At 40.0% G+C, this 12,734-nt stretch overlaps 1 protein-coding gene and 1 non-coding gene across 3 annotated transcripts in view; both read right to left on the reverse strand.

The window, feature by feature from the left end:
* SIK3 (SIK family kinase 3) overlaps positions 1-12,734 on the reverse strand; it is a 263,067-nt gene that overhangs the window by 175,840 nt on the left and 74,493 nt on the right. The gene's annotated exons all lie outside the window — the stretch shown is intronic.
* On the reverse strand, positions 519-625 carry LOC126061253 (U6 spliceosomal RNA). Its single transcript, XR_007513732.1, has one exon. It is a non-coding gene; the product is annotated as a U6 spliceosomal RNA (small nuclear RNA).

Here is a 12,734-nt window from a genome sequence, read left to right on the forward strand (position 1 = left end):
TCCTCCAGAACACCCTGTAACTCTTTAAATCTGCGATTCCTCTGAATTCAAGGCAGATCAGCAATGAAACACAAACTGCAATCTCCAACTGCCATCTATTCAATCCAGAGGAACACTTGTTTCCCATCAGGCTGAAGTGCAACACAGGTCTCATCAGGTCAGTAAGAGCATAACGGAAACCCTGGTGGCACAGTGGCTAAGGGCTACGGCTGCTGACCACGAGGCCGGCAGTGTGAATCCGCCAGGCGCTCCTTGGGAACTCTGTTGGGCAGTTCTACTCTGTCCTATAGGGTCGCTATGAGTCGGAATCGACGCGACGGCACAGGGTTTTTTAAGAGCATAATCTTGGGAGACGCAGGAGTCCAACTAGTTGGATCTCTAAAGGGTCCTTTAACTGAAACTTTTTTGATCTGAAGAAGTAATTCTGTAAAATGCTTCAATTGTCCCTGTCTAACAATGTTGCTTTTTTCTTTTTTTTCTTGTGCTTTTAAGTGAAAGTTTACAGTTCACATCACTTTAAAAATATGTAACGCTTCATGAATTTGCATGTCATCCTTGCGCAGGCACCACGCTGATCTCCTCTGTGTTGTTCCAATTTTAGTATATGTGCTGTGGAAGCGACCACTGCAATGTGACTTTATTAATACAAATCCTCTTTCCACACTTTGCTTTAATGTCTTCCCCCCAAAAAAACCATTAACAGTTCATGGCTAAGGTACAAAAATTAATAATCATTTTCACTATCGCATCATAAACAATTAGCCTACTTGCTAATTCATAGCACAAACTCTTCTGATAAACCATTCAATGAAAGCTAAGCACCCAGCCACTCTTCTTTTTAAAGGTTTTTTTTTTTATTACAAAATACATGTTTACTATAGAAATTTTAGAAAATACAGATTTAAAAAAAAAGTCATTAATCTTACCACTCGTGGAATGTCTTCCAAGACAGATTTGTTCGTTCTTTTGGCAGTTCATGGTATATTCAATTCTTCGCCAACGCCACAATTCAAAGGCATCAATCCTTCTTCAGTCTTCCTTATTCGTTGTCCAGCTTTCACATGCATACGATGCAACTGAAAATACCATGGCTTGGGTCAGGAGCACCTTAGTCTTCAAGGCGACATCTTTGCTTTTCAACACTTTAAAGAGGTCTTTTGCAACAGATTCACCCAACGCAATGCGTCTTTTGATTCTTGACTGCTGCTTTCCGTGGGTGTTGATTATGGATCCAGGTAAAATGAAATCCTTCACAACTTCAGTCTTGATCTATGTACAGGTTCCTCATGAGCACAATTAAGTGTTCTGGAATTCCCATTCTTCCCAATATTATCCATAACTTGTTGTGATCCACACGGTCGAATACCTTTGCACAGTCAATAAAACTCAGGTAAACATCTTTCTGATATTCTCTGCTTTCAGCCAGGGTCCATCTGACATCAGCAATGATATTCCTGGTTCCACGTCCTCTTCTGAATTCGGTCTGAATTTCTGGCAGTTCCCTGTCAATATACTGCTGCAGCCACTTTTGAATGATCTTCAGCAAAATTTTACTTGCATGTGATATTAATGATATTGTCCGATAATTTCTGCATTCAATTGGATCACTAAAATCAACATTTCAGTGAGTGATATATCTTTGTTATCTGGCTCAATGTTTTCCACCTCAGCTCCAACATCCTCCCAGCCTCTTCCAGGTCCAGCTGAATTACCTATTCAATGCCTCACCCTAAATGCCCTTAATGTATCTGCAGTCTTTTCTATGTTTATATTTTTGCTTACAAAAATGAAACCACGCTGCACATACATATGTTACTGAATATGGTTTTTGTCATTTATTCCACAACGGGTCTTCCTCTTTTTCACAGACCCTCTACTTTACCAAGCATGATATCTTTCTCCAGAGACAGTCCGGTCCCTCCTGATAACACCTCCAAAGTTTGTAAGACAAAGTCTTGCCATCCTCTCTTTTAAGAAGCATTCTGGCTATACTTCTTCCAAGACAGATTTGTTTAGCCCTTTATTAGTGCCAAAAAAAACTAGTTTTTTTTTTTTTTTTTAGTACATACCACTAAACCACTTTCCACTAAAGTTGTGCCTACCAATCCCGCACTCCCACAGCAACACTGGGTATTATCTTTTTTAAATAAAATTTTGTCACCTTGGCAAGCGAAAAAGAATGCCATTATAATTGACATTTGATTAGAAGTGATATGTATATAAGGTCTATAACTAAAATTAGATCTGTATATTAGATTAATTGTGATTTTTTCTTTCATTGTTGCAAAAAATTTCTATCAGGTCACATTTAGCTCGAAGGTCTCTTGTCCAACCTCTGAATTTCGGCAGGCTTATATAGAAAGGGAATGTACAACATAAAATAACACTATTCTGTTATTCCTGTCTTGGAAACTACTTCCTTGAACCTAACACTGGGCAAGATTTAACATCTCCATCTTGTATGCTCCCATATACTAGGTATACGCAAGACAGCTGACACAATACCTTGAATAATAAAATCTATCTCCAATTAGCTACACATCATTAGAGTTTATAAGTCAGATCAACCTACTTGGGATTTGTTTGTTTTTTAACTACTTTCTTAGATATCCCTTTTAAAATCTTAAGTGAATTTTAATGCATAGTTCTGTCTAGGAGCCAAAAAATAATAAAATGGGGGTGGGGGGCATGAAATCAAATCTCTTTAATGATGTCATATTACTAAAACGTTAATGATACAGCATCATATTACAGTGATGTATCTTACAAAAGTAATATCAGATCCCATTAAATTCCAACTGATTCATCTCTTGTTACCCAAGCCTGAAAGACAGAGTAGCTTTCAGGCTCAAGATTTTCTCTAACTTTTCCAACTCATTCAGTGCGAAGGCCCACTCCAAAGTGATTACCTGGTTTTTAATGAATGCATTTCTTAAAGACTATTAATGTACTTACCGGTGCCAGCATAGCTGGAGGGGAGATAACTAGCTCAATGGGATCATTAGTCATCTACACCAGATTATAGTAACATTAGGAAATGATAACAGGTTGCTTAGCAGCAGTTTTCCAAATGCATTCACATGAAAAGAACAGACAGTAATCTTCACAGAGAATCACAGACTATATCTATTCATAAAACAGTACTCACTGATCTCTCAGCAAAGGAACTCAACTAAAGAAGTTAACCTTCTTGGTGAATATTCCTCATATATATGGGATCACTAATCTCCTCTCCTCCAGGTTAAGTGCTCAGCTAGCCAAAAGATGGTAGTTCACACCCAGCTAGAGGCACCCTGAAAGAAAAACCTAGCAATCTGCTTTCAAAAGGTCACAGCCTTGAAAATCCTATGGAGCTGTTCTACTCTGCACCCATGGGGTTGCCATGAGTCACAACTGACTTGATGGCAACTAACATCAACAATTCTCTCTCTCCAAAGTTCTGCCTACAGGTGGGTGGGTGGCTGGCAGGGAAACCTTCCCCTCATTCTGAGATTCATGTAACTCAGCTATACTCCTACCCACATCAATGTCATACATAACTAATTTCTAGGTCATTTTTCAATGAGTAGAGAGTAGTCTGTCATCTGGCTCTGTCTTCTCCATCCTGGCTACAACCATCATTGTAGGCAGCTTCAAATCCATGACTATGTCCTTACTGCTAAAAACCTCTACCTCTACTCCACTTTGTTATCCCAATCCCATTCCTGGATTAGTCATAATCCATAACTGCTTCTGTCTTGAAATCCTAAACTGCAATACCCTTTTCTTTTCTCTCTCTCAGAATTAAATCACACAGATTTTTCCAAGTTCCAGCAATGATAATACTTGTTCTACAAAATTATGAGAAACAACTAGCCTTCAAAAATCCTGACAGTTCTCCCACACCGCAGTGTTCCTCTCATACCAACCACATCAGCAGATACTCTTCGAGCTCATTAGAACCTTTACTTGCTTGACCCTCCCCCTTCCCTTTACTCAGAATTTCTCTCCATCTCCTCATTGCTGAGTTTCTACAGAGTTAGTTGTCTGTAACCACTGGTGCTGCATCCTTACCTACCACCACACCTCAATCCACTGGAATTTGCCTTCTACTCCACTGAAACGAATCCCACTATACCAAATCAAGTAAGCACTTCTCAGGCCCTACCTTCCCAGCAGTATTTGATAGAACTGACCACTCCCTTCTTTTAGAAACTCTTCCCTCTTCTTCCCAAAAACCTCTCCTATCGCTCTGGTACCTCCTTTATTATCTACTCTCTTCCCCCTCTTCTCCCAATCCTCCACACAGCAGCTAGACGGACTTTTCCTAAAGCTCTAATTTGATCACAACACTCTCCAGTTTAAAACAGTTCATTTGCTCTTAAGCAAACTCCTTAACATGGTTTATGGGGTAGCTGTTTAATTCCCCTAACTCATTTCTCTCAATCCACTTCCTTGCTCTCCACAACCCACTCACACCAAACTATTCATAGTTCCCTAAATAAGCAAAGGTTTTTCTCTTCGCTCCCCTGGTCATTTTCAGATGCTATTTTCTCAGCTGAAACACTTGTCTTTCTAACATCCCAACTCCACCTGTACATTCTGCACAACTTCACTTGGCTGACTTCTACCTATGCTTTCCTAAAAAGGCTTTCCTGCCCCTGAGACTGGGCTAAGGGTTCTCTACGTGAACTTACAGCTTCTGTGTAACACTGTTTTACACTTGAAATGTATCATGTAGGTTTCAGTATCGAAGTTACCAGTATAACACAGTTAAACAAATATATACATTTTGATATTTGAATTTGCATTCTCGGTGTCTTTGGTGTCTTAGGTAGTGGTGCTATGTTCTTTAATAGTCCTTTTCTAATTGTTTCTTTGTTTAAAATATTTAAAACCGTTTCAAAGTCACAGAAATGTTGCAAGATGAATACAAACAATTCCCATATACCCTTCACTCAGAGACTATTTTTTTGCCAGTTGTTCCAGTAACGTCCTCTACAAGAACACAAACAAATGAAAATCCAAAAAAGGATCACATACTGCATCCAGTTATCATTCCTCTAGCGTCTTTCACTTTGGAACAATTCCTTCATCCGCCCTAACCTTTCATGGGGGGCAACGGTTCAATGGTGGGATCCTTGCCTTGTGTGCAGGAGCCCCTGATTCAATTCCCAGCCGACGCACCTCAAGCACAGCCACGGCTGGTTTGTCAGCAGAGGCTTCTGTGTTGCTGTCACTTCAGTGGAGCTCCCAGACTAAGGCGGACTAAGAAGAAAGGCCTGGCAATCTACTCCCAAAATCAGCCGGTGAAAACCCTATGGACCACAATGGTCCACTTCACAGCCAATCACGGGGATGGCACAGGACCGGGTGGCACTTCCCTCCACTGTACAAGGGGCCACCACGGGTCACGGGCTGACTCGAAAGTAGCTAACAACAACAGCTAACAACTATGCTATCATAAAACCCTATTATGTTGCTGCTGTGGCTGACTCGACTCTGATTCACGGCAGCCCCACGGAACAGCACTCACCAACCGTCACTGTCCGCTTCTTGCCCAACCCCCGCGAGGCAGTAACTTCTTCGAAGAGAGTGACTGTATCTTGTTTATTAACCCAGTGGGGAACTCTATGTCTAACACATAACAGGAACTCAGCAAACACTTCTCAGATTAATGAATAATGTGCACCCTTTTCTGCATCCCCAGGACAACATCCCGAATTCAGATTATTTCTTGCTTGAATGATCACAATACCCTCCTAATAAATTTCACTTCCTACCACCACTCCATCCTCCACATTGCCAGATGAATTAATAAAAGCAAACTTGATTCTATCATCTTAAAAGATTTTAGAGATCCCTCCATTATCTACAGAAACAAATCTAAACTCCGTAACATAAAATACAAAGTTCCTTCACCGTCTGGTCTCTACTCAACGACCCTTTCTCATCTCCCGCCACTTCCCCACACTGCTACGTGCTTTTGCCTTATTAAGCCACCTGCATTTCCCGGAACTTTCCCATGCTTTTTCAAACCTTTGTATCTACCCTAAATACTCTTCCCTGCTTTTTAAAGCCTGCCTTTTGAATATCATAGTCACATCTAGAAAACTTCTAGCCTCTGAAGTACACTGACCTTAAGTTGTAAACACTGCAATAAAGTAGCAGTCTCCCGGGGGGGGGGGGGGGGGTGGAGAACAGCGCCCCTCGGTCCTAGATGTCTCCCCAAGCAGAAGCAATCGCTACACATGTAAACTGCTCAGGCTGGGCTCCACTTGGGCAACAGCTCTTGCTGCCACATAATGTGTCTGCCTTTTAGTCCATCACTGAAAGAAAAAGGCCACATTCTGGACGACGGGGGAAAAAAGAACATTTCACAATATTGGCTTCATAATAAATACACTTTAACCTAAAACAGTACCAAGCAAAATTCTTAACATAATGAAAGCTTGTCAGGAGCTGTTCTTTCACAGAGAACATGTAGGAGGAAGGCTTGTCATCTGACAGCATCCACCAGGTTAGCATTATGCAAGTATCAGAAACAATGAGCAGAAAGTAACAGTTACTGTCACCAAAAAGTATGTATCCCTGAGTGAACTCCACTGTGAAAGGAGGTTGAGGTCATGTGCTTCCTGTTCTAATCCAACATGCTGACATTCCTTACAGGTAGCCAATGCTGATGAAGTACAGATTTGCCAGCATGAAAAGCAATCAGTGTTCTGCTGTAAGTATACATGACTTGTCAAGTAAATGCTGCCTTTGTAGCTGCTAGAGAAATAACCAACAACAAGAATAAAATGAGGCAGGAGGGAGACAGTGGTCCGCCTTACCACAGTTATCATTTCCTTTCCTGTGCTACATTAAGTCTTTTATGATGATGAGAAATTTACATTGACTTTACTAGGTCTATACTGAGAGGATTTCCATAGGATTAATGGAACTGCATGTGCTCAATACTCACTTCTGTTTAAGGTGTCTTTAATGCATAAAAAAGCATAAAAGAAACTCTGAAATCAGGCATATCTGATTTGGAATTCAAGCTCTTAACCAGTTTTGCACTTTGAGCAATTTGCTTAACCTCTCTAAGCACAATTTTTCCTAATGTTAATGGGGATAACAAAAGTACCTAGCTCATAGAGTTGTCCCCAGAATTAAACAATATATTCAACAGCTGGGGTCTTAAAAGCTTGTGTGCAGCCATCTAAGATACTCCACTGGTCTCACCCCATTGTGAGCAAGAGAGAATGAAGAAAACCAGATCCAAAGCACTAATGGACCACAACTACCATAGCCTCCACCAGACTGAGTCCCACATAACTAGATGGTGCCCGGCTACCACCACTGACTGCTCTGCCAGGGATCACAATAGAAGGTCCGGGACAAAGCTGGAGAAAACTGTAGAACAAAATTCTAGCTCACAAAAGAAGACCAGACTTACTGGCCTGACAGAGACTGGAGAAACCCTGAGAGTATGGCCCCCCCAGATACTCTTTTAGCTCAGTAATGAAGTCACTCCTGAGGTTCACCCTTCAGCCAAAGGTTAAAACCAAAGAGAGGCCAATAAAACAAAGTGAGCCTAAAGGGGCACACCAGCCTACAGGCAAGGACAGGAAAGCTGGTAATAGGGAACCCAAGGTCAAGAAGGGAGAGTGCTGACATGTCATGGGGTTGGCAACCAACGTCCCAAAATAGTATGTGTACTAACTGTTTAACGAGAAGCTAGTTTGTTCTGTAAACCTTCATTTAAAGTACAATAATAAAATAGAGAGAGAGAGAGCAAAAAAAAAAAAACCCAATACATTCAAAACAATGCCAGGCACACAGTAAAGATTCTGTAAACATAAGCTATATTATTACTGTTATTTCAGTTTTGCAGCTATAGCTAGTCTACTTGCTTTTGGTCAGGTAATATCACAGAGGGTTTATGAATTCCACATAGCTACTCTACGTTCAAGAGCGACTTTCAGAGTCTCTTCTGACATCCATTTTGGTCTTTCTCTCCTGTCTTTTTAATGACCTTTTGCTTTCTTCATGTATGATGTCCTTCTACAACTTGTCTGATCTTCGATCATTAGTGTTCAATGCATCAAATCTATTCTGAAAATGGTCTCTAAATTCAGGTAGGATACACTCAAGGTGGTGCTTTGGCTCTCATGGTCCTGCTTTAATTTTCTTCAGCTCCAACTTGAACTTGCATATGAACAATTGCTGGTCTGTTCCGTGACTGGCCCTGGCCTTGTTCTGCCTGATGATACTGAGCTTATTCCCGCAGATACAGTCGATTTGATTCCTGTGTATTCCATTTCAGCAAGGTCCACGCGTATAGTCGCTGTTCATGTTGTTGAAAAAAAGGCACTTACAATGAATAGATTCTTGGTCTTGCAAAATTCTATATGCGATCTCTGGCATTGTTTCTATCACCAAAGCCATATTTTCCAACTACCGGTCCTTCTTCCTTTCCAGCTTTTGCATTTCAATCGCCAGTTATTATCAATGCGTCCTGATTGCATGTTTGATCAATTTCAGACTAAAGAATTTGGTAAACACCTTCAATTTCTTCATCTTTAGCTTTAGTGGCTGGTGCATAAATTTCAACAGTAGTCGTATTAACTCGTCTTCCTTGTAGGCATATGGACATTATCCTATCATTGACAGCATTGTGTTTCAGGACAGATCTTGAAATGTTCTTTGTGACAATGAATGTGATGTCATTCCTCTTCAAGATGTTGTTCCCAGCATAGTAGACAATATGATTGTCCGATTCAAAATGGCCAATACCAGTCCATTTCAGCTCACTAATGCCTAGGATACCGATCTTCAAACGTTCCATTTTATTTTTGACAACTTCTAATGTTCCTTGATTCATACTTCATACATTCCATGTTCGAATTACTAATGGATGTTTGCAGCTGTTTCTTACCATTTTGAGTCAAGTGACACATCAGCAAATGCAGGTCCCAAAAGCTTGACTCCATCCATGTCCTTAAGGTCAACTCTACTTTGAGGAGGCAGCTCTTCCCCAGTTGTATTCTGAGTGCCTTCCAACCTGAGAGCTTCATCTTCCAGCACTACATCAGGCAATGTTCTGCTGCTATCCATAAGGTTTTCACTGGCCAATTTTTTCAGAACTAGATTGCCAGGTCTTTCTTCTTAGTCTGTCTTAGTCTGGAAGCTCTGCTGAAACCTGTCCACCATGGGTGACTCTGCTGGTATTTGAAATACCGATGGCATAGCTTCCAGCATCACAGCAACATGCAAGCCACCACAGTATGACAAACTGACAGATGGGTGGTGGTAGCATCCCAGAAATAAATTATTACAAATTTAGACCAACTAAAGGTAGTAGTAAGATAAAGATATTGGTTGTATTTTTAATAGACTATGACACATAAAGTCAAGATTTACTACTTAAAATGTAACTTTCATAACTGTAAGTCACAACTGCTTTATAGGCCATCAATCTAAGTATACTCATTAGCATGCTCAAACATCTGTACCAAACCAACATGTCTTACAAATCCTAGAGATTCCCAATTAATAATTCACTTCTTATCATCTCCCTGAAATTTTTTTCTCTGAATATAAATTTTCATCCAACTCAATGTCCCACTATGCCTCAGAAACATTTTCTTCAGCTACTTTGTTTTAATGCTGATATGCTACCATTCTTGCTTACTGCCCAACTTCTAGATGAGTATTTGTCAATCTCAAAAACCTGTACCTACCTCCAAAGCCTATATATTGATGATATATTTGGGAAAAATAGACTTAAATTATGAAAATTTTAAAATAACACTTATGACAACATCTGTTATTGGTTTATCCCCAATTAAGTTGATTCTGGCTGCCCAGAGAAAAGGCCACACCAACACCAAAGGGACAAGGGAGGGAGGCTTCTGTCACAGAGGTCCAGTTCCCAGTGAGCCTACCCAGGCAGGCTTTTCTTCTTCCTGGCTCACAATGGGCCCCTCCTCACCAGCCCAACTTCCAAACAGGATCCTTCCCTTTTTGTGAAAAGGTGAGAGAGGGAACAAAAAGGATGAGGTGCAAATTAAGGCTGCACTGCACTCAGAATTTACTCTTTGTCCTTCCCCTGATCTACATACCCTCTTGCATTCTACTGAAGGTTTCAAAGACTCCTCTCTGCAAAAAGATGGGTGGGTAGAAAGATCAGCATAACTTTTCCAGTTTCTGGAGTAAAAGCTATGACTGAATACCCTAAGTGGAGAGAGGTGATAAACCAAGGACAAGAGGGCTAGGTTGCTGTGTTGTCATGGGTATGGCGATGAAGAATGCAAGGCCTACTAAGGACTCTCAAATGTGACGTTCCCGCTCTTCTCCACCTAAACCACTCCTTCCCAGTCCCTGAGTATTGTGCTTATTGCACCGCCAGGCCTGTCTCAGCTTACTGTGGGATTCCTCTCCGTTGGCTTAGGTTGTACACCAACCATACTCCCACTCCTTGTCCCCAAGGCCACTGTCCTTTTTAACTTTCCCTTTACATATTTAATTGCTATTTCCTGTGGAGAAAGCCCAGACTAGATAATCCTACTTCATTAAAAGGATATTAGATGAGTCAACCAAAAAAGGACTACTATGGTTTTTTAAGGGGGGAAGGGGAGGTGGAGAATATATAGTTCAGATTGAGAAACACTGTCATAGATGAAATCTGAAATCCTGTGCTTTTTTTTTAAGAAAAAATATATCGTTTAGATTGAGAAGCACTGTCAAAGATGAAATGTGAAATCCCCACCACCCCCTTCTTTTTTTCAAATCAAACCTGCAAACTTTTTGTACTAAGAATGCTGATGTGTTGCAAATAGGTTTGTCAGGCCAAATCACAATGGGGTGAGGAGTAATAAAAATTTAGGAGGGCAGAGAGAGACTGTCTAAGCATGTATATTTCTGGCTGTGTTAGGGTTACATTCTTAATTCCAAGAGACGGTTCTAGATGAATCATTGTTTTGTATCATCTAAACAAGAATTTCTGTCCACTGTTACATATAATAGAGTGCAGTATTCACTAGTAGTTATTTTCTGTAGAAATTAAAGAGAACTTTTTTCTAGAACCAGAAAATCTGTTGAGACAGGTGATATTCACAAAGAATTCAACACCATTTATGGGCCATATTTTAGCACTGAGAGAAGCTGCTTGAGATTTACTGAGAATTCATTCATACATAAAATTCAGTAAGGTATAGCTGAATTACCATACAATAAGGTTCCCTGCTTGGTAGTTGGGCTGTCAATACAATCTCAATCTAGTTACGTTTCAAAAACTTTTTTTTTTTTTTTTAATGTTTTCAAGGGGCCAGATGGCATCATATTATTAGATTATAGAGGATGTCCTAAAGTCAATAGCCTCTATATAGGCCTATAGAAGAGCTAGAGTCCTTACTAAACAATCATACTTTTAACTATGACTTTTCCAAAGCTGTATTTAATCTTATGCTAAAAGGCCTTTCATACTCTAGCCTCAAACTACTTTTCCATCATCTACTGTCTTAAGAAACCCTCTACTAATGCTAAACTGATTCATTTGCTGTCCCTAAAAGCGACTTGAACTTGCCTATTATGGTATCTTTGCTTACACCGCTCTAACTAGAATTCCATCTCCATTTTTCTCCGTGTATAGAAACAGAACCCTTTTCATAGCTCAATTCTAGCTCATCCTGGTAGCTTTCCTTTTCTGACTACCTCAATCAACTCAAGATTCTCTGTCCCTCCTCACAAACTCTGTGTCACTGGGCACTTAGTACAACAAAGCAACAATTACTATCTTTTCATTGGCTCATAGTATTTCTGAATTCAAAAAACCCTTTAAAATCATCAAAATAGTCAGTGTCTAACTTTTCTCATCACCAAGGACACATTTTGTTATTTAACACCTTCCCCCTGCCTCTCTCATTTTTTGGCCTCTACACTTTAGACTGAAGGCCATGCTTTTAAAAACTTTGTTACTAAACTATAATTACCAACAAAAAAAAACCAACAAAGAAACAGCTTAATTTAAAAATACAAAAACTTAAATTGTACACCAAAGCTTCTGCTCAACTCAGTTATCACACAGAAAGGACACACAACTCCAGTTAAAAACAAAGATACTTGATATTTTGGTCAATCTCTGCAGACCAATCATGGCTAAAAATGCATAATTTCTCTCAGTTGTTTTTTTTTTTAAGTGAAAATAGTTCTCACTGCTATCTACTCAGGCTCATCAATTAAAAATTAGAAGCAAAATCAAGAAACACTGCCTAGGTCAATCCCCTTATTTTATATATAAGTTAAAATTTAGAGCCAGAGAGGGAAAAAGAGTTTGCCAAAAGTCACAAAGGTAGTGTCACAGCCAGGACTCTAGAATGGAATACAAGTCTCTTAACTCTCGGGTCAGTGTTCTTTTTCTTACATAATGCAGATGCTAGGGCCTCACCTGCCCAAACAGAACACACATTATTTTAGGGGAGGAACCATTACTTACATCTCTTTGCATCTTCTACTAGCTCTCCCACATAGGTAAAATGCAATAAATACTTACAATCTCACAAAACTGCATCTACCTCCAAAGCCTATATATTGATGATACATTTGGGAAAAACAGATTTAAATTATGAAAATTTTAAAATAACACTTACGACAACATCCTTTATTGGTTTATCCACAAAGAAGTTGACTCTGGCTGCCCAGAGAAAAGGCTACATCAACACCGAAGGGGCAGGGGAGAGAGGTTTCTGCCACAGAGGCCCAGCTCCCAG

This window comes from Elephas maximus, chromosome 17, assembly GCF_024166365.1.
Source record: "Elephas maximus indicus isolate mEleMax1 chromosome 17, mEleMax1 primary haplotype, whole genome shotgun sequence".
Taxonomy (NCBI): domain Eukaryota; kingdom Metazoa; phylum Chordata; class Mammalia; order Proboscidea; family Elephantidae; genus Elephas; species Elephas maximus.